We start from the raw sequence: 25,701 nt of genomic DNA, 5'->3' as shown, positions 1-25,701 counted from the left end.
AGTGAAAAAACTGCGTTCCTACGCACCCAGTCTTAAGTGTTTACCCACCACATTTCTGATGGTGTTAGACTGACATTCGGTTCCATTGCTCGAGGAAGCAGGGGAACAGCTTTTGTGTCCAGCCCCACTCTGTTGTGCTGTAGAAAGCATAGTGATGAGGGGTGAAACATGGATGCCTTCTACCTCAGGGATTGTATGCGAGAGTCACCATGTATCAGGGACTTAAAAAAAAAAGCCCACATTTGTTCAAAGCCACACAGCATTTCAAAAACAATAAATGCATCTTTTGGGAAGCTTAAATTAAGATCAAACTTACTTATCTTAGTCCCTAGATATAGTTATGCTATGTGTTAAAGACAGACTACAAAACACAATCTTTTTATATTTGTGACGCACCCATCTTTAATGACAGACCATTTTAATAATACTTGCAGAAAAGTAGTGGTTCACAGTTTTTAATGCATCTCTTCACCCTGCAAATTATTACATTTTTGTAATATCTAATATCAAATGTTATTGGGGAAAATCAAACATTTCAGATATTGCCCCGAATTCATGCAAGCAGGGATTTACCTGTAAAATTCATTTTTCTCACTGATTTTCCCCTCTGATTTTCTCCTTTATACCCTCTTCATATTGTGGTACAAGCCTCTGGACAGCAGTGACCCCTCTGGTACTTTGCACTTGGTGACCATTCTTCACGTGAATTTGGAGTACGTGCTGGTGGGTTACTCAACCATGAGGGCCATTATTGCCCGACCTATCCCCGTCCGCACCTGATTTTCATCGAACAGAAATCAGGCGCAATAACTGACTGATTTCCACCCCCCCGCAAATCATAAATCAGGGGGACACTGAAGCTAATTGTAGCACCACCAAAACCAGAGATGGAGCACGCGGTGTTCGCCGGCACACTTGAGGCCTTCAGAGACCGGTGGGCGCTGCGGGGACTGGAGTGCATCATCACCCCGGCAAACCAAATTTTAATTTAATTTTGTTAAGTTTTATTTAAAGTTTTATTAAGTTACAGTTAATTGGGTCTAACCAAAAGAGGGCCAAAACCAGAGTCCTGATTGCACGGATAACCATAGCTGTCGCAAAAACAGCGGGGTTTGATTGACAGCTGGTTGACAGCTGATGTCATATCCGGGGGCGGGATCCGACGCCATCTTGGCCATGCTTGAAGTACTGTACTACGAGACAGTCAGGACTGAATAAATGGCACTCCACTACAACTGCTTGGGAGACTCGTAATTACGTTAAGATAACATTGCACTGATTGAGATCAGTTAACCAAGCACAGACCAGGAAATTAACCTAATTTCTTGGCATCTACCCTATCAAATCCTTTAGTCGAGTTAAATACCTTGATTGGATCACCCCTCAACCTTCTAAACTCAAGGCAATACAAGCTCAGTTTATGCAACCTGTCCTCATAATTTATTTCGATCGTAGAACAACTTGCATGGGCTTGACCATTTGTAGTGGGAAAGGATAACCATTTAAACCACCGCATCAAAGCAATGTCAAGCTGTGTGACTCATTTATAGAATCCGTTGGCGGGTGCATTTGTTTTGATTGTTACAAATACTCCGAGCATCTGAACTGCAGCCATGACAGCTATTTAGCTCCTGGTTGCACACATGACCTTCCCAGGAACAACAACTGTGAAAGTTCGACAAGGGTTGCTTGATATCTGGTTGTTTTTAAAAATATGCTCAGTAAGAAATGACATTATCATCTCTGCACACAAACGTATGGAGATAATCTGCACGCCTGTAAGGCACAGAGCAGGGCCAGATGTCACGTCATCTTAAGAAAACACTGGAGACATGGGGAGAGCTGCTGCAGTGATTTACAGTGCCAAAAACCACACATCAGCAAACAGCAGTGCAGTCACCATAGCAACAATGGAAAAGCGAACAAATAGCCCTATACTCTCACAAGCCGAAGTATTTCAATATTACCTGCTTGCATACACAAACATAATGGGGGAAAAATTCAGTTGTTTGTGCCTCCCATTAGCGCCTTAAAAGGGCGCTAATGGGGCGCAAAGCAACTAGCGCCCGGGCGCGGCGATGTTTGCACCGTTCGCGAAATTAACTAGACATTTTGCAGCAGCCCTAAACACTACCGCCACGATCTCCTGCGCCAGCGGATTGTGACGTCAGTCGAGTGCGCAACGCCCCGTTAGCACCCTGGACCGGATATTGAGTGGCGCCCCCTGCCTTACCGCCTGCCGCTAGCAATGACAGGTTGAGGGGAGCGTTATGCTGTCAGAAAGGGACTAGGAGCGCTATTTAAAGGCGACCGCTTCCTGCCTTTTTTTGTCGGTGACATTTTTGCACCACGCATTCGGAGAGAGAGAGAGAGAGGAGAGAAAGAGAGACTTCTGGAGAGATTCAACGCTGTGTGAAGGAGTTTTGGGTACTGAGCAGCACTTTGCAGGTTTATTTTGATTTGCCCTTCCTTGCTTCGCCAGCGCTCTGAGGTAGCGCCTCGCTCCTCAGCCTTAAGGCAGGTGTGAAGCGCCTGATTTAGCACTCCAATCACCTCCAGGGGTGATAAAAGCCAAGTTTGCTGTCGGAGGCGATAATTAGCGCCTTAGCTCCAATCCAAAGGATGCTTAGGCTTGTTGAAGATCAATTCAACCCAACTACTGCAAATCGCAGGAGGAGAAATTGGACCGCATTGTGCCCGTTTTATTGGGCGCAGCGAGACCCAATTTTGAGGACCAACATCCTGCGCCCCAAGGATGTCGGAAATGTCCAATCCGAAATTGGGTTGGGTCAATTTTCAGGCATCCCTGGCAGCCACCTAAAACAAGCATTAGGTCCCTTACATATATTATGAAGGGTAATGCCGGTTTCAACCCCCCTCGCTGAAACTGCCCTGCAATAAGCGAGGCAGGAGTCAAGCCCGCCCCACTCAGGATTGTTCAGTGTCCTCTAGAGAGCTGCTGCTGTCCCGCAATTGGCCCCCTCCCATTCTCCTTCCACCCCCGACACTTACCTGAGGGCCGCTTCCAGCGAGGTAGGCGGCCCAAAGTTCGAAGCAGCAGAAGGACGAGCCGCCAGTGGCGGCGCGACAGGTGCCGGCAGTCGCCCACATTATTTAGAGGCGGCCTGTGGCCCATCGTAGGGCGGGCAATGGGCCTCCCGGTTCAGGCATGTGTTGTGGCCGCATTTCTGCCCTCACGCCCGAAACCGGGCACCGTCTTATTTCCACCCCAGTTTCTTCAAGGCTAGTTCCGACAACGCAAATCAGTTGCCTTTGCCATAATGAACATCCTTATGCACAAATCATGTGGTCCCAAACAGGTCAGCAACTGCTCAATGCACCCAAAGTCACTTTAAACTTGACTGCATTAAATGTCATCTGCCAGTGTCTTGGCAACGTGCATACTTTGATTAAAACCACTAAAGTGCAGTACAGTTTGATAATTACTGTTTGGATGTTTACAGCCAAGTATCATATTTCCACCCATATTCTATTTAAATTTTTTACTTCCTCTATAAAATTCCCTACACCATGCATCTTCCCCAGCCAAAAGGAAGGGCAGGCAATCTTCTTTGCCTACCCCTACTCTATTGGGGTCAGGAAGTACACGGGAGCAACCTCTGTTGACCGAAGTCCCGAGAGGTTATACCCATCAGGAAAGATTGAACAGGCTGCGGCTCTTTCCTCTAGAAAAGGCTACGGGTTTGATAGGGTCAACGTAGAGAAGATGTTTCCACTTGTGGGGGAGACCAAAGCTAGGAGCCATAAATATAAGATAGTCACTAATAAATCCAATAGGGAATTCAGAAGAAACTTCTTTACCCAGAGAGTGGTTAGAATGTGGAACCTGCTATCACAACGAGTAGTTGAGGCCAATAACATAGATGCATTTAAGGGGAAGCTAGATAAACACGAGGGAGAAAGGAATACAAGGTTATGCGGATAGGATTAGATGAAATGGGGCGGGAGGACGCTCGTGCGGAGCATAAACACTCACATGGACTACTTGGGCCAAATGGCCTGTTTCTGTGCCGTACATTCTATGTAAATTTTTTATTTTTCCTCCATCTCTGCAAGGAAGGAGGTCACTCCAATGGCAAGGCTCAGGCAGTTAAACTGCTGTGCGGGGAATCACAGATTAGGACGCGTTTCCTGCCACTCTGTGGGCACAATACTGCCAATATCAACTGGTCAAAATAATACATCATAGTAACAGCAAGTGTGGAAAAATAAATAGGGGGGGGGGGGGGGTGGGAAGTCATTGCCTTGGTCACCATGGAACATATCTACAATGTTGCTACACATACTATCCAGAGCAATTCTTCCTCCATTGTGACTCTTAGAAGTATGGTCTGAAGAGATGATGATAAAGACTGATAGAAACACACAACAGCAGAGCGATAAAAGATTGACAGTCCAGCACTGATGCATCTGAAAAGGAAGGGTTCCAAACATTGGGTTTGGGGCACTCAAGCACTGCATCGCACAGCAGCAAGGAAAAAAAACTACTTTGGAAAAGCAGATTAGAACGACTAACAACACTGAAAATATTGTACATGTGTGTCGAGAGCGATTATGCGGACCAGAGGGCATAAAATTAAGTTGGTGAAAAATAAATTGAGCACAGGTAATAGAAACGATTGTTTTTTTTTATAAAGTGAATAGGATGGTGAATGTTTGGAATAATCTGGTACACAAGATAACAGAGACATTCAGGAAGTTCAAAATGCAGTTCGATGCTAGCCTGAGAGTTACGTTGATTTTATATTGGTATTAAGGCATCAGCATCCATAACATCGGTTTTGTAAAACCAGACATCTGGCACTCTGGAAGACCCATTTTTAAAAAAAGTTGGCCCCTCTGACTGTCACTGATATTCCTGGGGCAGTAACATTATGACACGATGCCATGATGTTACTACTTCATGCAAGTGCCCTAGCCAAACTGCACAGCCAGTCTGGACAGGTGCAAGATACTGAGCCATACCATACAGCAAGGATAAAAGCAAGACTAGCTGTAGCATCCAGAATTAAACACAGGAGTGCATGCACACAGCTCCCTCTCCCAAGATCAAGGTTGCAGGACAAAAATCAGCTCCAGAACACTACAGGGATGAACGGCCTTTTGTCATCCTTTGTATCACTGCCTACCCCGATCCGGAGCACACCAGCTCTTGGGGGACTGAACCTTTCAGGTTCACTCCACATTGTTAAAGGTGATCTGCATCTTACTTAAACAAGCACCACTCTCTGAAAGAAGGGTACAGTACAGGACAATAGCCTTAGCAACATGTTGCACGGACAATCAAAAAAAAAACATCGAAAAGTATCCGTCTCCTCTCTTCCTTCATTGCCCTGATCATCAATACAGCTCGGAGGATTTCAGTGGTGCAAAGTATCCAAATAATTTGGGGAAAGAAAGGCAACTTACCGCCTCAGATTTATTTAGTACTCAGTACTCTCCAAAGTGGCTCTGTCCCACTATGTTGCACTCCAAATTTAGACTCCTTCCATCTTAATATTGACTGCTACCAATCTGTGAAAGATAAAAAAGTTAAATAGAAAGATTGTTAGTGGAACATAGAAGTGACTACGCTGATATATTTTGTATTTACAGTTCTATCTTTCTCCCCTCCATTCCTTAATATGATAGCCTTTGCCGAGTGCCATTTTATAGTCCCCATTAGCTCTCTGGTACCTCACCCAAGCGGCTAGACTTCATGCAAGAGCCTAGATCAGTGTTTAAAGGTTATTCTCGCTCAGTATGCATTAGGGACTGTGCGCAACAAATGCATGAAAAATCCATGAAGAATGTGCAGCTGCCCTGATACTGCGCAGCTTTAGTGTCGGTGACAGACATATCTGTAACATTTGCTCTTGCAGCCTCGATTGCAAAATGATTAAGACAAACAAAGCTGTAGGTTTAAAAATGATCAGACGGTCAAATCTCTGCAGCAGTTAGTTGCTTGTTTGTGGCAGCGTTACGCTGCAGATCCCCAACTTCTAGTGTTACACAGATAATTCCAACGCTGCTTCGGGCAATGTAACTGTAAACTACAAGGATGCGGCACATCTGGATTTTAAAATGTTTGCAGTGCACATGCTGGGATACCAGTTGTATGTAAATGGCAGCCACCATGTTGAAGAATGTATTAGTGAAATTGTCAATTTTGCCCTAATAATAACATCTCTACACAGTCCCTGAAGAATTAGAACAGTGGCTACAAAAAACAATCCTACATGCATCAGTATGGGTTACTCTGCAGTGCCCTTGCAGAGTTGCACAGCAAATATCTTCCTTATCTGTATATACAAGCTTTCCCCTCGCTGCTTTTATTTTTCTGTCGTTTTCAAACGCTCATTCTCTTTATCTGTTCCCTTCAACTCCTTTGGTCTTTGTGTTTTAATCTCACTCGTGGTTTGGTTCTTTCTCTCACTGACTTGATGTTCTCTCATTTCTGAGCTTCTGTTGTCTCTTTCTATTTCTGTTCATCTCTCTGTTTTCTGTGTCTCCACATTTCTTGGTCTGGCTTTATATCAATTTTTCTGCCTCTCACCAAATATCGATTTACTTTTTTGCCTTTTCCTTGGATTCGCTTTTTCTCTCTGCACCTGTGCTTTTCTTATTTGCAGGCACATTGACACCCTGCTGAATGGGGTTGCCAGATATGGTCTTGTCATGCAAGCAACAATTAGCACATCTCCTCTGGCATTGCTTATGGGTAGTCCAGGGCACATGATGGCCAGTGGAGCAGCTAGGTAATGAAGGTGAACATGGGACCATCGAGCAGAGCATTTAAAATATGAGGAATGGAGCTGGCAGGGAGAAAAGACCACGGATCTGGTAAAGCACGAAGCCTGGATGCAGGAACGTCCAGGATCTGGAGCAAATGGTGCCATCAGTGGAACTAAGCCCAGAAGCAGAGGGGCTGTGGGGCTATGGTCAGGGACAGAGATCTACAGAGGAGCCAGGACAGAGGTAGTGGAAGGGTGGTAGTGACATTAGGAGTGTTAGGAGTGTTAAGGCTGTAACCATTCCTAAAAATGGGGAAATCCAGTCAGTTTTGGCATGGTTCTCCCACATCAACTGTTGTAATTATTATGCATTGTATTTAGTTATATTTATATAATGAATCTTATCGTTGAATGTATTTTATGTTATTAGTCCCACTAAACAAGACCAGACAGCGGTTGTCTTTCATTCACCAGCTCATTCATTTCCTACATTACAACAGTGACTACACTGCAAAAGTAATTCATCGGCTGTAAATACAAGTCTTGCTTTCTTTTACCCAGGTCCTGCTGTACACGAGCCTGGTTCCAAGAGAGGCCAACAGAAGAGAACCCAAACCATGAGGACAATGACACCAGGCAGACACTCAGCCACTGGTGCTATGGGTGGCTCACACCCGGCTGGTGGAACGACATCTTTTCCCATTCATCTAAAACACACAGACAGTGGGTCACCCATGCGGTTTCTTTTAAGGTTGGTTACGAAAGGTAAACACACTTAATACAGCTTGGTGGTTGGGATCTCGGTCTCTCCGCTCCCCTCCCAGGCCATCTTGCTCCCCACTGATTTGCCACATCAGGTCCCAGAGTACTTGTGGGAGGGAGGGGAGCAGAGCCAGAGCATTCAAAGCCAGGGTGGCGAGACCGGAAGGTCAACGCTTGGAGTTGCTAGTGGGAGGGAAGGCTTGAGCAGAAGGTCACAGCTGGAGGGAACTAGCTGTCAAGCCTGGATCAGAGTGCAGGCAGGCTGTGTTCCTACTCTTTCATAGTTCATGCCAGGTGAATGGAGCAGAGTGCCGAATTTAACATTTTTAATTAACACAAAAATTCTTTATTGAGCAGGATGTCAGAGAGAGCAGCTGAGGGGGACACCTGTAGCCGCTGGCAGATGACGTTGAGGTGGTAGCAAGGCCGGGAAGAGACGAAGCATTAAGAGTGATCACCATTATCAGAAGATGATAAAGCAGCGAGTACCCACCCATTTGCAGGTCACATGGTTCCCATGGATCAATCAGATCACTGGAAGGCAACAGGGATTGAACAGGACAGTCAGATGGCCACAACAGTACCAGTTAAATACTACAGATTTGGTTTTAAGCTCTGGCTGTGAAGGGATTTATATCGATGCACGAAACACACAAAATAATGTGATATTTTAGACCATTGTGCAAGTAGGTTAGAAGGTGCAACTTTGTGTATTCAACTCAGAAAACAAATTGCAGTTTATCTGAACATTGCATAAAACAGTCATCAAACTTTGTATTAATATCAAATATATAATTTAAGTGGCAGTTGTACAAAACAGATTTCCCAATAATCTCATTCTCAAAGAACAATTATAGCATTTTTAAAATACCCCCCCTGCATCTGAAAGCGAGATTCACAAAGGCATAAATTAGTGACTGCTTCTGCACTGCAGGTTGAGAAATTTGACACATATCTCTTTGTTGCTTGGAAGGGCCCAATGATATAATGGTTCAGCGCAGCTATTATCTTCACAATCTCTGACAGAACTGTTCCTCTCGTGGAAGTGGTTTTCCGTTCTGGATACAGAACTGCACAAAGTTCAGTGTTGGCCTCCGTGGGGAATTCTATACTCCGTATGCAGGTCCTTTCGGATACGTCTAGGCAGGACTGTCTGTTTCAGTATGCGTGGCTGGCAACATAAGGGTGTGTCATAACTGGACAAACATACATCTGACTAGATGCTGCCTTGGGTTGTCAACTCTCGAGGTTTCATCACATGACCTCCTGCCGCCATACAATCCTGCCCCGCCATTGGTCGCTCAACATGCCCATCCTCGCAGCGCACCACCTTCCCATGACAATTGGAAAGCAAACATGCTCTTACCTACCCAATTGGTTGATGCTCGACTTTTTGGGGGGGGATTGGCTCGTGCCCCCTTTGGGGCGATAACTTCGCCAGGGCGCTCCCATTGAATATCGCAGTGCTACGTGCAGCAGCGCCGCGGTACTGCAGGCATCCCCACCCTGATTAAAGAGGAAGGGCCTAGCACAGTGCGCACCAGGGCCCTGCTGGATCACCGAGGAGCAGGGTTCCGGCAAGAGAGTCCGGCACTTGGGAGTGCCGGGCTGACGGATCACTGCCGGCACCCTGCAGGAGGCGGCCAGAGGGGGCAGGTGCTGGCAGGTGGCCCAAAAAAAATGGCCGCCCGGCACCTGCCCTTTAATTTGCCGCAAAAACGCCACCCTGACCCTGTTGGACATGGCGGCCGGCGGTAGGTCAGGGGGCGCGAGCCAAGTTTGCAGCCGGGGCGCGAGCAGGGCACGGTGATGAGGTCATCGCCAGAGACACAGAGCCACAGGGCGCTACCGGCTACTGCTGCAGCTAACCTCCCACTGAATTTCGCGGGAGGTGTTAGCGGCGCAGCGCCCGGGCACTAGTTGCTTTGCGCCCCCGGGAGGCGCAAAGCAACCGAATTTTTCTCCATTGGCCTTTTTATCCCATTATAATTTTTATAATTAATAAATGTTCATAGAAAATGGGAAAAAAAGGGCACTTTATTTATTGCCCCAGTAATTTTTCTCCTGGGTTGCAATGTCTGAGGTTAAGCTTTAGTTCCTGGAGATTCTAGGACAATCCTAGAGGGTTGGCAAACCCAATGCCACCTCAGATCCTCCTCCAAAATCTGCAATTACAGAGGGATGCCCAGAGGGGTACCCGTCTCGGCACACTGAAATATTCCAAGTGAAACAGGCTTAGCTATAGCATGGAGTGCAGCTTAAAGCAGCTGACTATGTTGCTTTATAGCAAAACAACTAAACAGCTAGCAAAGCAGTGAAATAGGTGGGAAAATGCACAGCAGACACGGGCAGCAAGTACAAAGGGATTAGGTTACTTGAAGAGCAATGGCCCCCAACACCAAGGGACAGGCTTCCTGTACAACATCCATTTTATATGGGTATTGAGATTCTGGAACACTGTTCAGGCACTCCAGCTGAATTATGGGGCCTAGCCCTAATTTACCTGTTTCTCAGGGCCTTACTGAGCCTGGGGCGGCAGCACTACAGTAGGGTTGCCAAGCCAACCCTCCAGGATTGCCCTGGAGCCTTCAGGAATTAAAGCCTAATCTCTAGAACACTGCTTCGAACAATGTTACATACGAACATACGAATTAGGAGTAGGCCACTCGGCCCTTCGAGCCTGCTCTGCCATTCAATACGATCATGGCTGATCCGATTACTCCACATTCCCGCCTACCCCCGATAACTTTTCACCCCCTTGCTTACCAAGATCTACCTACCTCTGCCTTAAAAATATTCAAAGACTCTGCTTCCACCGCCCTCCGAGGAAGAGAGTTCCAAAGACTCACGACCCTCAAAATATTTCTCCTCATCTCTGTCTTAAATGGGTGACCCCTTATTTTTAAACAGCGATTTCTAGATTCTCCCACAAGAGGAAACATCCTCTCCACATCCACCCTGTCCAGACCCCTCAGGATCTTATATGTTTCAATCAAGTCACCTCTTATTCTTCTAAACTCCAGCGGATACAAGCCTAGCCTGTCCAACCTTTCCTCATAAGACAACCCGTCCATTCCAGGTATTAGTTTAGTAAACCTTCTCTGAACTGCTTCCAACGCATTTACATCCTTCCTTAAATAAGGAGACCAATACTGTACACAGTACTCCAGATGTGGTCTCACCAATGCCCTGTATAACTGAAGCATAACCTCCCTACTTTTGTATTCAATTCCCCTCGCAATAAACGATAACATTCTATTAGCTTTCCTAATTACTTGCTGTACCTGCATAGTAACCTTTTGTGATTCATGCACTAGGACACCCAGATCCCTCTGCATCTCAGAGCTCTGCAATCTCTCACCATTTAGATAATATGCTTCTTTATTCTTCCTGCCAAAATGGACAACTTCACATTTTCCCATATTATAATCCATCTGCCAGATCTTTGCCCACTCACTTAACTTATCTATATCCCTTTGTAGCCTCCTTATGTCCTTTTCACAACTTACTTTCCTACCTATCTTTGTGTCATCAGCAACTTTAGCAAACATACCTTTGGTCCCTTCATCCAAGTCATTTATATAAATTGTAAAAAAGTTGAGGCCCCAGCACTGATCCCTATGGCACACCACTCGTTACATCTTGCCAATCAGAAAATGACCCATTTATGCCTTCTCTGTTTTCTGTAAGCTAGCCAATCTTCTATCCATGCCAATATGATACCCCCTACACCATGAGCTTTTATTTTCTGCAATAACCTTTGATGTGGCACCTTATCAAATGCCTTCTGGAAATCTAAGTACAGTACATCCACCGGTTCCCCTTTATCCACAGCACATGTTACTTCCTCAAAGAACTCCAATAAATTGGTTAAACATGATTTCCCTTGCACAAAACCATGTTGACTCTGCCTGATTACTTTGAACTTTTCTAAATGCCCTGCTAGAATGTCTTTAATAATAGCTACTAACATCTTCCCTATGACAGATGTTAAGCTAACTGGCCTGTGTATTGATTTCTTTGTGGGTTCAATGATGAGACATTTATGAAAGAGAATGAGTTTTAATCTAAAGTCTGTTCAACTCTTTATACAGCTTTTACAGGAGACACGATGCTGTGATGCATCTAGAACGAAACCGAAACTAAACTAACTGCCTTGCTTCTCTCAGTCACATGCCCTCTGCTGGTCAGGCACAAGCAATCAATACATGCAATCATGCTATTAAGGCATCATAATCGAACAGGCAAATACCATCTCTATTTGCCGATATCATTACAGCCTGTAGTTTCCCGCTTTGTCTCCCTCCCTTTTTGAATAAAGGAGTTACATTTGCTATTTTCCAATCTAATGGAACCGTCCCAGAATCTAGGGAATTTTTGAAAATTAAAACCAACGCATCAACAATCTCACTAGCTACTTCTTTTAAGACCCTAGGATGAAGTCCATCAGGACCCGGGGACTTGTCAGCCCACAGCTCCAACAATTTGCTCAGTACCACTTCCCTGGTGATTATAATTTTCTGAGTTCCTCCCTCCCTTCCATTTCCTGATTTACAGCTATTTCTGGGATGTTACTTGTATCCTCTATAGTGAAGACCGATGCAAAACACCTGTTCAATTCAACTGCCATCTCCTTATTTTCCATTATTAATTCCCCAGACTCGCTTTTTAATCGGACCAACGCTCACTTTGTTAAATCTTTTCTTTTTAAGTATCTATAGAAACTCTTACTAGCCGTTTTTATATTTCTAGCTAGCTTTCTCTCGTACTCTAATTTTTCCTCTCCTTATTAATCTATTAGTCATTCTTTGCTGTTTTTTTATATTCTGTCCAATCTTCTGACCTGCCACCCATCTTTGCACAATTATATGCTTTTTCTTTAAGTTTAATACGATCTTTAACTTTTTTAGTTAACCACGGATGGTGGGTCCTCCCCTTGGAATTTTTCATTCTTGTTGGAATGTATATATTCTGTGTATTTTGAAATATCCCCTTAAATGTCTGCCACTGCAACTCTATTGACCTATCGCTTAACCTAATTTGCCAATGTTACCTCTTTTTATTCCCCCTATGCGGACCCTTTAACTGGCTCCGCAGCCCATTCAAAATTTTCGCGTATGCGTGGTTATTTCCATTGTAAAGCCGGTGAGCGGCCCGCGCGGGACCTCCAGACCGCGGTGTGCCGTGCTGCTTAGCAGGAAAGGTTGGCTTCGAGCAAGGCACGAGAAAAATTTCTATTCAATATAATTTTCTTTGAACACTCTTGTTTATTAGTTATAAAAAAAATATTGGATGGGGGTGGGGGAGGGAAGAGAAGAACGGCGGTTTGACTGACGGTCAAGAATCATCCATCCAATCAGGGTGCAGAGTTTATTCGCTGTCCAATTGGCGTGGGGAGGCAGTGTGTCACGAGTATGGACATGTCGGGCCGCCAATGGCAGGAGTGTGGGGTGCGACAGTGGGAGGCAGGTCATGTGATGACAACGCCAGGCATATGTCCAGCCAGAGTTGACACCCCTACACTAAAGGCACCCGTGAAGACATATGTGGGTATATGTGTGGGGACCAAAGAAAAAGTGACAAATTAGAAGGAAACTGGAAGCTAAGTGGACAGACATCAAGTTCTCAAGGGCAGGAAAACCTCAGAGACATGGGCATAGTAAAGGGAATCCAGAGAGAGAGTGACCTAGAAAATACCTTGAGAGTAAGGGTATACTTGCCATAGAGGGAGTGCAGCGAAGGTTCACCAGACTGATTCCTGGGATGGCAGGACTGTCGTATGAGGAGAGATTGGGTCGACTAGGCCTGTATTCACTAGAGTTTAGAAAAATGAGAGGGGAGCTCATTGAAACGTATAAAATTCTGACAAGGCGAGACAGACTGGATGCAGGGAGGCTGTTTCCCCTGGCTTGGGTGGGGGGGTCTAGAACAAGGGGTCACAGTTTCAGGATACAGGGTAGGACATTTAGGACTGAGATGAGGAGACATTTCTTCACTCAGAGGGTGGTGAACCTGCAGAATTCTCCACCACAGAAGGCTGTGGAGGCCAAGTCACTGAATATACTTAAGAAGGAGATAGATTGATTTCTAGACACAAAAGGCATCAAGGGGTACAGGGAGAGAGCGGGAATATGGTATTGAGATAGAGGATCAGCCATGATCATATTGAATGGCGGAGCAGGCTCGAAGGGCCGAATGGTCTACTCCTGCTCCTATATTTCTATGAGAGAAATCAAATGAAAGTTTTTACTGGCATTTAAAATACTGGCAGGTGTTCCCAGTGATTAATAAGGTAGAGCAAAGTGCCAACACTGTAAATGCCAGCGTACTCAGGCTGGAAGCGGTTTGCAAGATATACATCTAACATCCCTTGTACTTAAATCAATAATTTATGTATCGAGAGAAACAGGTTTTTGAACATTATACAATAAGCAATTTGTATCTCCTTGTGTTCCCTCCCCCCGCCCCACCTCAAGACAATTGCACATCACTGACTCAGATAAATAGAATTTGATGGAAGTGTACAGCCAGTCACTCGACATCTTAAAGAGAAAAGACGGGCTAACGTTTCAGAGGTATACCCTTCTTCAGAACTCATTTCCAGTATTTTCTGTTGGTATTTCCAATTTCCACCGTTTATTGAAGAGAGAAACAGAGCTAACCAGGGTACTTTTAACCCTACTCGCTCAGCAGAAACCTGGCGGGTGGGCAGTTAAAATCGCCCTGGCTCTTACCTGTCCAAAAGCCGCCATGATCACAACATCTGCAATTTTAACCTGCTCTCCTTGAGCAGGCAGCAAGGACACACGCCCGGAGCCAACAGGGTCCTTCTTTACGTGTGCATGTTGCGGCCTAATGACATCATTGAGACCCGACCTGTAATTTTCACTCAGGCCGGAGCAGGGATCCACCTGGAGTTAAAATCAGGGCCGTACACTTCAGGTTGATGACCTATCAGGTCACTGACCTGAAACGTTAAACTCTGTTTTTCTCTCCACAGATGCGGTCAGGCCTGCTGAGTGTTTCCAGCATTTTCTGGTTTTATTTCAGATTTCCAGCATCCGCAGTATTTTCCTTCCACCATTTTTAAAAAAAACTTAATTTTATTCATCATTGACAGCTGTCAGGAAACAAAGTGCTGCCGATCTCAAATACCGTATCCACATGGCAGTTTCGTGAAGCTAAATGCATGGAGCCCTTGATAGCTCAGAGAGTTGGTCCAGTGAGTAGCTTCAGCATACAGACCAGGAAGGAACCCTGGTGTTAGCCAATCTCAGCCCAGGTAGTGGGAGGAACACGGGTCAGTCTTAGTGCCAGAGGTGAAGGGAAGCCAAATGAAAGGAGCTAATAATACTTTATAAAATCATCTTTAAAAAATTTTTTTTTTTAAATATTGGAGCAGTGGCCCAGGGCCTGTCGTCTTGGATACCCTGTCTGTCTTGTGGGTGAAGGGGGGGAGAAATAGGATGCATCGCTGGTTTCTGATTTGTGACGATGTGGGGTTGGGGAAGGAGGTTATACAGAAGAACATAAAAATCAGGCGCGGGAGTAGGCCATACAGCCTGCTCCGCCATTCAATCAGATCATGGCTGATCTTCAGCCTAAACTCCACTTTCCTGCACGATTCCCTAGAGTCCAAAAATCTACCAAATTCAGCCTTGAATATACTCAATAACTGAGCGGCAAGAGCCCTTTGGGGCAAAAAATTCCAGAGATTCACAACCCTCCAAGTGAAGAAATTCATCCCCATCTCTGTCTTAAAAGGTCGACCCCTTATCCACATTGTTGAAATCCTCGATATTGAAAGGAGGCAAGGAAGAGGGGATATTAAGTTAACTCAGATATTTCAAATTTCTCTTTAATACAACAGCACTGTATGAACCTAGACCTTTCAGTGGGAGTGCCTGGGGCATGGTTCCATGGGTGCCAATACTAACTGTGTAAAACATGAATGATTGCCATTTATGGAGTATTGATTTGTATAATAAAAACCTCGTAGACAAAGCTGGGATTGTGGAATTACCCCTACGCTATTTTGGTTTCAGCTAGAAATAACCAGATAAGTAACCACCCTCAAATTGTTTCAGGGAGGATGAGGGAATCCTCCTTACTAATTAGACAGCGTCAGCCGTGTGACTGCAGCCAGTTACTGCAGTAATGATAAAAACAGAAAACGCTGGAAAAACTCAGCAGCATCCGTGGAGAGAGAAACAGAGTTAACGTTTCAGGTCGAAGGCCTTTCGTCAGAACTGGAAAAAAGCAGGAAATGGAACAGATGTTAAAGCAAGTTTAGGGGCCGGGAAATGGGGGAGGGGATGAAAGAACAAAAGGGAAGGTCTGTGATAGACTGGAAGGCAGGAGCAGTAAAGAGGCATTAAGAGATATTCAAGGCGAGAGGAGATGGTAATGGGACAGGTTAAGAAACAAAGGATGGCTCTAGATGAAGTGTGAATTGCGCTGGCAGAATGAAAGACAGCTGCCATGTGGGAGAGAAGAAAAAAAGACAAAAAGTGTGGATAAAATATATATATATGGGGCTGCGGTTATGATCTGAAATTGTTGAACTCTATGTTGAGTCCAGAGGGCTGTAAAGTGCCTAATCGAAAGAGGAGGTGTTCCTCGAGCTTCCGCTGAGCTTCCGTGGAACAATGCAAGAGGCCGAGGGCGGTTTGGTCCGAGTGGGAGTGGAGTGGAGAATTAAAGTGACAGGCTACCGGTAATGATAGTGCTCGAGGGAGGTGGAGGGACAGGTCATGGCCAGATCAACACTGAGGGACACGGGCTGACACTCGCACAGCTCTTGGCCTCTCCCTGCAGATACACTGCCACATTTGCACTGACCTACACCAGTCTATTAGTGTCGCCAGCCGGACTTGATCCCGTCTCTGCTTGCATGAGGGACGCTCGGGCACTGGTTCGTCTACTGTAGTTGCAGGCAGTAAAAATTAGCATGGCTTATCGCAAATTAAATCCCCAACGGCAGGAACTGGATCTTGCAAAATCATATTAAAGTCTGTAACTTCCTGTTGAAAATAACTGTAATCCTTCCAGGATGTTATTTTTGGCGCTGAAGAAGGACACAGAGTTCCAAAAGAAAATGCACCTAAAATAACAAAACAGACAATCAAGGACAATCTGGGCATGGCGCCAGACACAATGTTAAAAAGAAAAAAGAATTTTCAGGGTAGATGTTCCTAGACCAAAACCCCGACAGAAAATAAATCTTGCACCTTTGGTACTCAATTCTCTTTTAGACGTTTGTAAACCTGTCACTGCTACAAACTGCTGTTTGTGCACTTCAGCCCTTATTTCTTAGGCTACACATGTAGAATGCTGGAAATTCCTGTTGCTCAAGCTGCAATAAAGCTTTTGTCCTGCTACATGATTTGCATGATAACCCAATATCCAGAGCCATTTATTGAGTTGACAACTTTTCTGGGGCTGTACCAGTTTTTTTTTTTTTTTTTTTTTTAAATTGAAGCCCATTTGAGGGTGGCATGTGTGGTGCAGATTGAAATGCAGTTTATTCTCAGAAAATGGCAGCAGCGTTATGAATGTGTGGGCGGTGTACACGTTATACATGGGCGGGTAAATCGGACTGAGACTTGGAGTGGGACTGCTAGTGTGGAGGTTTCAAGCAATAAAGAATATACAGCTTGTCTAGAATTATGATCCCAGGAAACATTTTGATCATAAAAATAAAAAAGTGGTCAGATCAGGTCCCGACAATGACCTGGATGATGGGATGAGCTAGATAAACTAAAAAGGACCTTTTCTCAGTTCTACTCAGTCCATTGTTCTTAACATTCTTTTATCTGGATTTGTACCTGTATTTTTCCCCATATTTTTGATTCCACAGCCATGTGCGAGTTATGCACCTACATCAGTTGCATGTGACATTTTGACAAAGAATAATGCACTGTGCCTTGGAGCTTTTTGCTAACTGAAAATGTACAATAAAGGGCAAGTTTTTAAAAAATAAAATAAAAATCGGGAAGCACCAGATGAAGGGCCAAGACCCAGATTGCAGGACACTACTGGGGTTGAAAAAAAAAAAGGAACAAAATGGACAAACTTGCATTTCTATAGCGCCTTTCACGACCTCAGGATGCCCCAGAGCGCTTCACAGCCGGTGAGGTACTTGGAAGTGTAGGCACTGCTGTAACGGAGGTATCAAAGATGCAAGAGACAAGATGAATCAGGAAGTGACCATTAGGCGACGCCAAGTTTGGCTTTTAAAAAGCCTGCAAGACTATCAGAAGGATGAGATTCAGAGAGGGAAGACGTTTGAGATGGGGGAAAGAAATTGAGATTCACTGTACTGTCTCCATCCCCAAATTCAAAACATTTTTAATGGATGTGCAATCTACTCAAAAAAAAGTTGCTACAAGTGTAAGCAGAAGGCACAGGAACTATTAACGGATGGCCAGGAGAGAGTCAATGGCAGAAAGGGAGGTGCCAACAGGCCAACGGTCTTTCTGTCTCTTTCAAGTGAAAAATGGCTTCCATGGGAAAGTCATCTGTCATTCTGATCATTTGCCTCAATGCCAGTGAAACTGATGACGTGAACGCTCTAAGTATGAAAAGGGAAAATCCAAACAAATCAAGTTATATTTTAATAAGTAGAGAACAGACAGACAGCTGAATTCACCACATCATGAGCTACTTTAGCATCCGCATGCTTGTTGTGTATTTTACATCAAATGTACCAAAAGGAATAAATTTAAAAAAAAATCAACCAATGCTTCGAAGTAGAAAGATCCAATATCACACAGCTGGAACTTGCTACAAAAATAGAACGAAAGCAATGAAACAAACTTGCATATGGCCCGGTTTTTAAGGTCATACGAGCGTACAATGAAGTGAAGAGTGCACATCGAACCTTTGCAGCCACCAGAATCTAAACATAATACTAAAAACATCTTGAATATATTAAATTTGCGATGTTCATTACACACTCCTTATTTGGGCATCAATGGTGTAACGCCTCGAGAGGCAGGCCTTTCAGTGGGATTTCCCCATTATAAAGCCACCTGTCGCACAGTCACACTTCCACCACTAGATGGAGCATCGTTAGCTCCTGGGGTGGGTGATTATAACCCTCCCCCCACGCACCTATCCTGATTTTAACCTGCTCCCATCAAAGGCCAAAGTGTCCTTCTTTAAATATGCAGATTGGGGTCCGAAAATGTCACTGGCCCGACTGCAGTTTTAACTCGGGTTGGAGCAGGGAAGCTGCTGTGTGGCTTTTGTGCCAGGCTGAACGGGTTAGAAGGGGGAATCGGGATGTGAAGAGGCAATTTTTATTTTTTTTAAATAAACTTTTCGTTGTGGGGTGTCAGGAGGAGCAGACCGGTGACGTTAATGAGGTCCAGGAGTAAAAAAAAAGAGCTCGGGCCTCATTTCTGCAGCAGCGGGTGAGTAATCAATTCGATTCGCTACCCATCCGCGTGGAGTTAAAAATCTGGGCCCAGGTCCCCTTACCCATACCAACAGCATTCCTAAAGCACACTGAAGGAAGTTTGCGTCCCTACTTTGTGTGGGTAAGACGACAGGAGATCTACTGGTCTATTTTTTTTTTTCCTTCTCTTTCACAAAAAATGCTGATTTTTGCTGCGGTTTGGATATGGAGCCCAGCAGCCTGTGACCAATTGCTCACTGTTTCTCCCCCCCCCCCCAAAAACGACTTCACTTCAGTGCGCTTGTGTGGATTTCGGGCGAGGACAGGATTGGACATAAGAACATAAGAAGTAGGAGCAGGAGTAGGCCATACGGCCCCTCGGGCCTGCTCCGCCATGCAATAGGATCATGGCTGATCCGAATCTAGACTCACGTCCACCTCCCTGCCCTCTCCCCATAACCCCTAATTCCCTTATCTGCTAGGAAACTACGTTGCTCCCCATGTTGGAATAGCCTATTCACTACCTAGGCTCACACAGAAATGCCAACTAGAAAAGGTATAGAAGTGCTCCTCGCATCTGTGGAGAAGTCCTCCCCAACAAGGGTCAGCACTCTCAAGGGAGAGGAAGAAAAAAATTGGCGAAACAATACAATACAAAAAAAAAAAATTGGTTTCAAAAATCCATTGGTCAATCAAAGCAGAATCTCTCTCCCACCCACCCCAAGGCCACATTATTACAACTTGTCAGGTGTGACCAAGAGTTGCAGGGAAGGAGGGATCTGATCTCCATGATGATCTACCAAAACCACTCATAAAAAAATGTCAGTAACTTCCTTCAGCTGTGGAGGAGAATGCATCACTGTGTTGCAATGAAAGACCTACACACTCCAGCGATAGCCGATACACGAGACCGTGCATGTGGTCTCCTGGGTCATGGGCTGCACGAGGCAGATTTTTCCATTACCCAGTGGTAATGCGACCAACATCACATGACCTCAGGTCACCACGAGTGGTCACGAACAATTGCAGCATCAACCAACACATTCATTTGTCAGCATAAAATAAAAAATACAGCAAGTCAGATGCAGTGGCGTAGACAAGAAAATAGACATGTTCTCCCGAAAATCTCATCGAAACATGCAGATCTCTGAATTTAAATATAAGCAGCTGAAGCAATAGAATCCCAGTTAAATGGCTACTTATGCAACAAAAAAAATCAGAGGCCTTGTGTCGGGGGGTGGGAAGAGATTGGAGGACGCGGCAAGGGGGTGGGGAGGCAGGAACGCTGGATCCAGCAGGTAAATGGAAAGGCTACTTGGATCCAACAGTTCTCACCTTCCTTGAGCTGGCGGGTTCCCCAAAGCCCGACCAGCCAGAGTTAAATTTAAAATGGTAGATCACCATGAGGCACGCCGGCCTCATTATAATATTTATAAATGGACGACCCGCCTCCTGGGAGCAGGTTGGCTGCCCGCCACCCACCCCCCCCACATCCCGCCTCTTAAAACCAGAAGTGGGTGGGTTGGGGTTGGGATTCAGTTTTGTAACTCTTTAGCCTCCCACCCGACCCCAACCCACCCATTTTTGGGGATTAAAATTCTCCCCATAGACTTCAATGATGTGCATTTCTTTCTACGTGAGAAATTAAAAGTCAGTCAGGACAGCAGCGTCACGATTTTGTGACTATTACATTTAAACTGTGCAACACAAGCTGAGTTTTACAGTTAATTGAAACCACTTAAAAAGATCATTCACATGATCTGCTCAAAGCAGCCATCTCCCCAACACAGCTGGGTATCAGAAATCACAGGTATTAAAATGGACCTTTCCCCCCCAATTAAATTTGACAGCCCTTTGTTCTTTTATCACTGCCATGTTTTAATTTCAATTTGATCTGCTGATTAATGTCCCATCCCCATCCAATCTGATTCCAGATGATTTTCATGACAAAAATGATGCAATGTTTTATCAACCTTCTTGGAAAAAATATTTTAAAAATTCAACGATAGGAACTCAACAAAGCAAAAAAGCTAGAACAGGTCACGTGACCCATCAAGCCCATTCCGTCCACAGTCCAAGGATAATTTTATCAATCCATCTAACCTCCCGAGCGAGAGTTTTGGATAAATGCTCAGTCATCCCTGAAAAGGTGACCAAGCAAAGCTTCAGAATTTTCACTCATACTCACATCGTCCCTCTTCAACCCTGGGCTGTCGATCTCCAAGGATAACATTCCAACATTGGCTGCTGGTTGGGACCAATCAGAATGTTCCATGAAAAATTTAACATCACAGTTTCCCTGTAGCCTTCATTCCAATTCCCACTGACCTCCGTCTCAAATGTCAGTGGACAGGAGAGGAGCCCCATCTATTTGGTTTAGTGGGAGGGGTGAAACGTAATCTTGTGCCATTGCACATATCAGTGCAAGATGTACAAGTTAAAATGCCAGTCCTCATTACACATGCTCCATAAACTCTAGACTACAACCTCAGAAGGTACTTTTAGAATGAAGGAGTCCAGTCTACAGCAGGCAACTACCACCCAGTCCCAACCAACACTGCGAGCCAGAGTGGCAGCAACACTTCAACATTTGGCAGTGCTGGAGCTGAAGATCCACCAGGAGTTTGAATCGGATGGAATGTAAAAGCACAAACCAGCCCCGGGAACGAGGAGGGCCCACACTGCAGTATCGCCGACATGCAGGATCTCCACGTTGACTGAGAAAATGCAGAAGAAATTCGAACTGGGGGACAGATACTCTGGCACCCAGCTCCTTGCTCCAGCTTTCATTAATATTTAGTGAATATTAATAATTAGAACAGCTGGTAGCAACATGCCCATGCCTCACAACCAATTGTCACTGGGTAAATAGAACGGGGGAAGCAAGAGAGAAAGAGTGATAAAGATAGATCAGCTTAGAGAGGTGGAGTAAAACAAGAGAAATGAGCTGTCTATCTCACTCGGATCTTCTTGAAGACCCCCTTTATAACAGTGATCAAGTTTTTGCTTGCCCCTCCCAATCACTCCCAAGGTTGGCTCAGTGTTCAATTCCTGTACACTTCTGTGAAGCACCTAGGGATGTTTTTATATGTTAAAAACGCTTTATAAATCATCACCGTTGTTCTCTTGTCTGTGTCTCTGTCCAATGCAGAAGTGTTGTGCCTTATCTTCTGCCCCCTCGACACTCTGTATTAACTTAGACCGTACCTGTACTGCTGCCTCCCCATTCCCAATTCCAACTCATCCCTGATTCTGACTGAATTCTACTCCTGTAAGTGACAGCAGCTGAACCCACGTCCTCCCCTCACCCCGTTCTGCAGCAGGTGACTGGCTGGTGGCTCACTGCAGGTGGCTCGCTGGCTGGTGGCGGCTCGCAGGTGGCTAGCTGGAGGTTCATTGCAGGTGGCTGGCTGGCGACTGTGGACAGGCTGCGGGATGGCTGGTCCGGACTGGCTGCTGTCTGTGGGTTGGCTTCTGGTTCATGTCTTCAGACTGGCTGCAGCAGCATCAGTAACAAATCAAATTAATGTTGAAGCTCCTCTTCAGTCTTTGTTCTTCAAAACCAGGCACGTGCTGCTTTTTGAGACACAAACCTGTTGAAAGATCCTACACACAGAAATCATCCTCATTGCCTGAGCAATAATGAGATCAATGAAATGGTTAATGGGCATGTTGGTGGGGCAGGCGATAGGGTGGAGTTGTGGTAATCCTCATCATGATTTTGTTTTGGTTCCACCTATGGGTACTCTCAATGTAGATGGCACCTCCGTCATCTCATAAGTACAGGAGCCTAGTGTTTATAGCACTGGACTAACAAACCAAGGGGCATGAGTTCAAGACCCACCTTGGCAAATTGTGAAACTGAATTCAATAAATCGAGTTCTGATGAAAGGTCATTGAACTTTACTCTCTCCATAGATGCTGCCTGACCTGCTGAGTGTTTCCAGCATTTCTGTTTTTATTTCAATAAATCTAATGTTTTTGGGCTCACAGGCAAAATGGCTGTGAAAGCTGTTCAGATTGTCACTGGTTCACGAATGCGCTTCAGGGAACGGAACCTGCCATCCTTCGCCAGTCTCCAGTCCCATACCAAGTGGTTGGCCAAGCAACAAATCCTGCCTTTCTAGTGTCACCCACATGCCAAGAACAAATAAAAAAGATTGGAGACATAACGTGAGCTGCTGTTGTGTATCTGCTTAGCTTTAATATTCCATTGCCTTGCAGTATCAATCGGTTATATATGGTAAAAAAGTGGCCTCCACTGTCCTCGAGTGGGAGCAGTAATAGGAAGAAAGGTAAGCCAAAAGAGAGAGTGACGCAGTTTGTAAATCCCAGTTTCAGCATCACTCTCCCAGGATACCAACTTAAATGTAAAGAAGCCCAAAGCCAGGTTTTGTTAACACAATACAGCATGGGTATTAAATTCAGTCTTTTTAACTTGCATTCCCATTTAAAGTGTCAGATTAGAGGCTCCCATTCCAAATCAGAACTGATGCAAATGTCACCTCTACCCTCGTTTCCAAGGAGGTTAAGTACCCGGCTTACGCTCCTTTACAAAAACATATGAGGAAAAAAAGCGATCGAAAACAAGCTTTTAAATTCAGCATGCGTGCTGACACTTCTCAACAGTTTCACAATATAAATGGTGCAGCAGATGGAGGTACCGTCACATTTTCACTGGCACTGACTCACAAACGCAGGTTACGCACACAACCAAGGTGCACTACCCTTGGCATCTCGCACAAGCAAAGCAAGTCTGACAGCAAGATATTACTGAACAAGAAGCTGAAAGCATATTCCACATGGAAACCGTAGCATTTTGGTGCCGGTTTAATGTCTCTGAATGCAATATTCATCTCTTAATATTTAATGGAATATTTGATAACAGAAATGCTCAGCTGGCACAGTCCCACTCTAAACTCAACAAAATATTCTCCCGCCATGTTAAGAGGTGTAGGCCAATGAGCCAACGAAAGGATAGTTGTCTTGAACAGTTAAAAATAAAAGGAGGAAGTGAAAAATGATTGGGTTGTTACATAACTGGTTAGGTCAATGAATGGATTAGCTGGGATCCTTTCCTTAATACTAAGCTGTTACTTTCAGCAAGTTTTCAAGCGGATTCAGTCCCTGGAACAGCCAGGATAAGTCTGCTTTGTCAGCGCCATTCCACAGCCACCATATTAGCCACTGGGAAAGTCACAGCCAACACCACGTTATTCTTAACAGATATATTGTGAGGTTTCTTTGCCAATTCTGTTGGCTTTTAACAGTGAAGGCTTGCAATTTCTTCCTGGTGTAATTTTCCACCTGCTCTCCACATTGGAATGGTTTGAGCTTCAGTGAGCTAATGATGGGATTCTCCATAAGCTGTTAAGATGATTAAGAACCACACAATCTTACAGCACAGAAGGAGACCATTCAACCCATCATGCCTCTGCCGGCTCTGAGAGATATCCAATTTACCCCTACTCTATCTCCCTATGCTTCTCTCTATCCATCCAACTATATCCTCTCCTACTTCATGTGCCTTAATTTTCATATTAAACCTCTTATGCGACACCTTTTCCTTTACTCCTTTCACTGTTACTCACTGCTGTATCATGGAACCATAAGTATAACATTACCCCTAATGTGACACTAACTGACTGACACTAAATTGGCATACTCATTCAGTGGGATAAATGGAAAAAATGTCATACTGGTGCAGTATGGCATGTCTTTTTACAGTTTAAGCTGAAGACATAGTTGGGCAGAGCTAAGGGAGCTTTACTCTGCATTTAATTTAGCTGTTAAACTTTAGTTACTCAGATAGGCTTAAAAGGCTGGGTCTATTCACTTTGGAGGTGCTCAGGTGATTTGTTAAAGGTTTTTAAAAAACTCAGGTGATTTGTTAAAGGTTTTTAAAAAAAAAGTTTAAGGATTAGAGTATGTTCCTATTGCTAGATTGGGGAAGACCAGGGGGCAGGCGCACAAGTTACACAAGGGTGCCTAGGTTGGATGTTAGGGGGTCTGTCTTTTCCTGGAGGATAGTAGACCTATGGAACAGGTAGTCGGCCCGTGAGGCGAGTGCTGACTCAATGCATACCTTCAAAAGAGAACCAGTCAGTTGGGGCAGAGATCACATCTTATTACAAAAGTAGGTTAAATACCAGGTTACACAAGCAGTCAATGCAGTTTCCTGGACTAGCTTTGATCTACAAATCAGAATTTTCCCCCCCGATTAACGTTTTAATCTGTTTTTTGCTGCTCCTAGGAAAGAACATGTAGAGGGTGTCTAATCATGATGCTTCAGGCATCGCAACTGCGTAGGGCAGGCTTGATAAACCAGATGGCCATTTCCTGCCCCATCATATGTTCATATCTGACCTGGGAATCTTTGATGCGGTCCAGAGGTGACCAAAATTGAAACCGTTCCATTCCCTGGCACCAGCATCACACACAAGCGCAAAGATTCAAAAAAAAGGTTCTTAAACCAATTTCAGATTAATTAAATGTTTCTTTGAGTGCACTTCAAGTTAAACAGCAGAGCATTTAACTGCTTTACAAATGTAATGGAAAAGTTGCTGAGATACCAATGCAGTTATGCTAGGATCATTGAGGATTTAATGTATGAATTAGAGGTGCAATCAGTTGACTGGATTTTATTGCAGCAAGGTTGATGCCAAATATAGCTAATACTCTCATTTTGCTATGAACTCTACTTAGCTGTGTTAAATACAGACTTAATTCAGTCCTTTCCATTATGGCTGGTATTAAATTTCTGTGCAATGCTACTTAAGAGGAGGGACATGAGCATTGAAGGAA

The 25,701-nt window shown here is 44.7% G+C and overlaps 1 protein-coding gene across 3 annotated transcripts in view; it reads right to left on the bottom strand.

Moving 5' to 3' along the window:
• The window catches only part of LOC147103338 (cAMP-dependent protein kinase inhibitor alpha-like), a 164,881-nt gene that overhangs the window by 116,978 nt on the left and 22,202 nt on the right, over positions 1 to 25,701 (bottom strand). For all 3 annotated transcript variants that reach the window (XM_085962821.1, XM_085962820.1, XM_085962819.1), the window contains exon 2: positions 5,431 to 5,535. The gene's annotated coding sequence lies outside the window, so the exon portion shown is untranslated. The remainder of the gene's footprint in view (positions 1 to 5,430; positions 5,536 to 25,701) is intronic.

This window comes from Somniosus microcephalus, chromosome 20 (genome assembly GCF_052327205.1).
Source record: "Somniosus microcephalus isolate GS21.2 chromosome 20, FLI_Smic_1.0, whole genome shotgun sequence".
In the NCBI taxonomy this organism is placed as follows: domain Eukaryota; kingdom Metazoa; phylum Chordata; class Chondrichthyes; order Squaliformes; family Somniosidae; genus Somniosus; species Somniosus microcephalus.
This window is presented reverse-complemented; position numbering and strand designations above follow the sequence as displayed.